Source organism: Rosa rugosa, chromosome 7 (assembly GCF_958449725.1).
Source record: "Rosa rugosa chromosome 7, drRosRugo1.1, whole genome shotgun sequence".
NCBI classification, from domain to species: domain Eukaryota; kingdom Viridiplantae; phylum Streptophyta; class Magnoliopsida; order Rosales; family Rosaceae; genus Rosa; species Rosa rugosa.
This window is the reverse complement of record NC_084826.1, coordinates 39,994,261-39,998,941: the sequence shown is the minus strand read 5'-3', so window position 1 is coordinate 39,998,941 and position 4,681 is coordinate 39,994,261. Positions and strand designations below refer to the sequence as shown.

The 4,681-nt window shown below is 42.1% G+C and overlaps 1 long non-coding RNA gene across 3 annotated transcripts; it reads left to right on the top strand.

Moving 5' to 3' along the window:
- Nucleotides 1–476: 476 nt before the first annotated feature.
- LOC133723365 (uncharacterized) lies at nucleotides 477–2,835 on the top strand. Of its 3 annotated transcripts, none has more exons than XR_009852955.1 (4): nucleotides 477–618; nucleotides 743–771; nucleotides 842–892; nucleotides 1,700–2,835. It is a non-coding gene; the product is annotated as an uncharacterized LOC133723365 (long non-coding RNA). The 3 variants fall into 3 exon arrangements; XR_009852956.1 differs by lacking the exon at nucleotides 1,700–2,835 and adding an exon at nucleotides 1,259–1,279 and having other exon boundaries at nucleotides 842–1,226; XR_009852954.1 differs by lacking the exon at nucleotides 1,700–2,835 and adding an exon at nucleotides 1,259–1,279 and having other exon boundaries at nucleotides 747–1,226.
- Nucleotides 2,836–4,681: the final 1,846 nt, after the last annotated feature.

The window sequence follows — 4,681 nt, the reverse complement described above, 5'->3', positions numbered from 1 at the left end:
TGTTATTTTAATTTGTCGCATAACGTATGAAATCACGTATTCGTAAGGTACGAATGTATTCGAGATTAGATTAAGATTATGAGGCCATTAAAAAGGATTAAGAAATTTAGAGAAAATCCAATTTGGGTCTAGAAAAGTATTTTTAAAGTATTGAGGCTTAGGACAAGCCCGGAAAATTTTCCCGAAAGGATTCGGTGAAGTGTCGGAGAAATAAGGATGTTTGGTGATGTATTTTCGGAGTGGGCTTGAGAAAATTAAAAGGAAAATGAAATAGTAGCTGCCCAAGCCCATTGGCCCAAAAGGAGGGGCAGATTCGACTTTTCACAATTAAATTTGGGAGAGGTATTTAAGGAACACATCCCTCTCAAACCCTAGCCACTTCCCTCATTTTCTCCATCAGCTTTCTCTCTCTACCGAGAGCCTCTCTCTCTACCCGGTCGCCGGAAATCGCCGGAATCCGGATTTCAATCAAAATTTCCAGATTTTCTCCTCTTCCTTCCCTCTTTCCATTTCTCCAACCAAAATCATGAAATTTAGCCATTTAATCCCCCAAAAACCCTAGAACCCGAAGCTAAAATTGGGGCTTTTGTGATTTCTTCTTTCCAAGCTCAAATCAAGGTATTTTCCATCCTAATCTAGCCTCTATTCCTTCGATCTATACATCTTTCTTACCAAATTCGAGTATTTGATTTCCATTTTTGATTTTTGGTGCATGAACCCGATTTCTCCTTAAACCATGAAGCTAGGCTATGGGTTTGACAAGGATTTGTGGTAAGGATCTATCCATGCAACCTTGTTTCGCAATTTTTGGTTGTGGTATTGATGATGGACGGATTTGTAGGTGAAGAAGGCCATGGAGGAAGCTTAGGCCGTGAGTTTTGAAGAAGAAAGGGTAAGGAATGGGTTTTGGACAAACCCTAGAATTTTTGGAATTTATTTGGTTGATTTTGATTTTGTTGAGATATTGTTGTTGTTGGAAAAATTGTGAAAAATAGAGTTTTGAAGAGAGTTTAATTAGTAGGATTTTATTGATCTAATTTTCAAAGGATTGGAAATTGGTGTTGAAGATTTGGTGATTGTTGTTGTGTTATTTTGGCCAAAAGAAAAAGAAAAGGAAGAAGAAAAGAAATGGCTTTATTTTTGGAAGAAAATAAAGAAAATGAAGAAAAGAGTAAAAGTTGAATTAAATGAGTTTTACCTTGGTAAAGTGGTAAAAAGTGAAGAAGGTGAAAGAAAAGGTAAATTCGGTAAAAAGGAGGTAAAAGTGAAAGTGTGGAGGTGAAAATCACAGTAAAAGTGAAAAGGTGAAAAAGGAAGAGTAAATGGGTAAAAGTAAGAGTAAAACATTATTTATAATTATTTACTTATTTATTTTTGATAAATAAGAAATAATGGTAAATAAGGGAATACTTGGTCAAAAGTCAGAAGTCAAAGTCAACGGTCAAAAGTCAACTCCGAGAGTTGACCAGGGTTGACCGACCTCGTAAAACGTGAGGATCGACTCGACTTTGGTCGCTCGGATTGACGATAGTTTAGCGGAGCGATAATGACGTTTTTCCTTTTCAAAAAAGAAGTTAGTTTCCCAAATTGGTAAAGGTTAAATGAAGTAATTAATGGCCTCATTGAAATAAAAAGGAATACTTAAAGTTGATCATGATGTTTACCTGAATAATTACTTACAAACTAAGTAATGGTTTAGGAAACACGATCGTTAAGGAAGCTTAAGCGGAAAGCATCAGAGTGTGGAATACGCCGGCATTTCCAGGTAGGGTGAGCTGTCCCTTCCTTGTTAGAGGCTTTTCGTTATATGTGGAATGCTCTAGTATAATATTATGTTGCCTGCAAGTACGTTTTTGGTTGTTCATTAGTCGATGCCTCGTGATACATGTGTTTTCAGAACTGATAATTGCAAATTGTGAAAACCGAGGCTAGACTTGCATGTTGAGATACTGTACCCTTGTATGTGTGTACTTGTGACCTGAAAGTGAATGGGACCTAGACGCGTAGATTCCTAGGGATCCCACGGTGTCGATAACCGTGAACCTCCGGAGGGGGCCGTGCTCCTATGTTTGTCGAGAAAAAGTGAGTATAGACAGTGAACCAGTCATAGGAGACTCAGGGCCAGGAAACGGACACTTTCGCTACTTGTAGTCGGAAGTACTACAGAGTAGTTGGCCGGTTCTCGTACTCAGGACGAACCAGGTCGGTCACGGATTTATTTTACTTTAGCCGGCAGGTAAGTATCTCGGAGCTCCAAGTGTGTGAAGCATACTGCACATGTTTTATGAAAGAAAACAAATGTTTGTGGTTGCCACTTTTCTTAAAGCATTTTTCGATAAACGTGCACAATATTATGTAGTAAATATTTTCAAGTATATTATTTTTCAAACCTAGCATGGTTGGGTCGGCCCCTACTGGGCATGCGAGGACGAAAGCTCACCCCTACTATAGTGTGCAGGTTTCGAGCATGTGGTCGGGAAGCGTACAGGGGAGGCACATGGCACGGCTTGGCGCATTTCTCTTTAGTTTTATCAAAAGAAGGTTTTGGTCCTTAATCGGATTTTGTAGTAGCTTGTTTATTTACTTTTTATTTATTTCCTACTCGTTTACAAAAATCCCGGGAGACCCGTAACCCTGGGGCGCGTCTCCCATACTTGTCGTTACTTAGAGATCTGTTTTATTTTCCAAATTGGGCTCCGATCGCAAGCCCAAAACTCTTAGCCCATTTCGAATTCCGCTTTTGAAAATGTGTTGTTTGGTTGCTAGAATGACTTGTCCAAGAAAGTGTTTTGTAAACCAACAACCTAAACTCAAAAGGCCTTGCGGTTTCGGGTTGATGAGCTATCGAGATGTCATTCGTGACATGTCGATTCCTCATTGGCTCGGAGTCGCGGCGCTGTGGGACCCCCTCTCAGGTCACCACACATTACTTCTCAAATTCCACCCAAATCTCTTCCACAACACCAATTCCTCAATTTACATATTCCACAACGAAAACGAGGGAAATACGACGGCCGGATTTCCCACAATTCAATCACAAAACTTCAAACTTCGGAAATTCACAAATAATTCCAAACTCTTCCATAATTCACCAAACTTCACATACAAGCTGCATATATACAATTTAATGGACTAAAAACTAGAATCAAAACACTTCCCTACATGTTGCAGCCGCCGCCCACAGTGGCGGCGCCGCCGCCACCGCCACCAGCTCCGATGGCCACCAAATTTTGGCAGCACCATCATCTCAACATTTCAAACACTTTTCTCAACTAGAACACATCCCAATTTTACCTGGAAATGGTCGAATTCGGCTGGTGAAGATAGCCCAGAAAACTCAAGAACCCTAGGTTGTCGATTCGGCCTCTACACTTCAAATCGTGGTTCGAGGCTAGGGGCAAAATGATCTCCGTGGAAAACCCAAACTTCGACGGCAAGATGGTGACCGGAGGTGGCCGGAATCGCCGGAGATCGGCTAAAATAGCTAACTGCCACCGTAGCTTCCTCCGCTCCAAATCGAGCTTCTCCGGCCAAATCGTCGTAAAATACCTCCACAGACGTGACAAGGGGAAGAAACCGAGCTTGGGGGTGGCCGGATTACGTCCTGGGTCGGCCGGAGGAGGAAGAAATCGGAAGGGGAAGAGATCGGGCCGAAAGGGGAGAAAGAGTCGGGGAGAGAGAGAAAGGAGAGTTATCTGCCAACAGTAAATTTCCATATATATATACAACTTACCATGAACAGTAAATTCTACATTTTTGGCCATAACTCTCGCATACTAAGTCCGATTTTTACGTACCACATATCCACGCACTCGGTTTAACGTCCTCTACAACTTTCATGCAGAACATTTTCTCAAATTTTGACCCGAACAATAAGTCAACTTTTAGGGCCACTAAAAGTGCTAAAAGGACAATAAAAATGAAAGTAAAGGTCGTTTACCGTCCAAATGACTAGTAAACGGTAAATTCAGGTTCGGGACGTTACACAATCGAAGGGGAAAGGGGAGAGGGCCGACGCGGGGAGAGAGAGAAAATCTCGGGGGGGGGGTAGGTTTCCGAAAATAGAAACCTACCACAGTAACTTTCCATATATATAGAAAGTTACCATGAACAGTAATCGTGAACAGTAACTTTCGCATATAACTTTCGCATACAAACTCCGATTTAGGTGTATCACATGTCCACGGACTCGGTTTAACGTCTTCTACGACTTTCAAGAAGGAAGTTTTCTCAAATTTTGACCCGATCAAAAAGTCAACTTTTAGGGCCACTAAAATACCGAATTAGGGTAAAAAGTGAGAGTAGTTGTCGTTTACCGTCCAAATGACTAGTACACGGGTAAGTGAAAATACGGGATGTTACAGTGACACAAGACAAAGTCCTCCAGCACGAGGCACAAAGAATCCTGCGACGAGGTTGGTGCTCTCCTCGTCTACAGTCGTTCAAAAGAAGTCAGGTCAAGGGACACCCCCAATGACTGCACCCGAACGGTGCTGGCACGCCCGCGCAGAAAAGAGACTGTTGACCAGCTGCAGCAAAATTGGAGCCAAACAGATGCTAGTGCGCTTTAGCAGTCCAATGTCGGCCTCAAGAACCTCAAACTTTGCCTCTGCCTCTTGCGAAAGGGCTTCGATCTCATGGATGGACGTCTCCATCTTTTCTTCCACCTCGTGGATGTGGC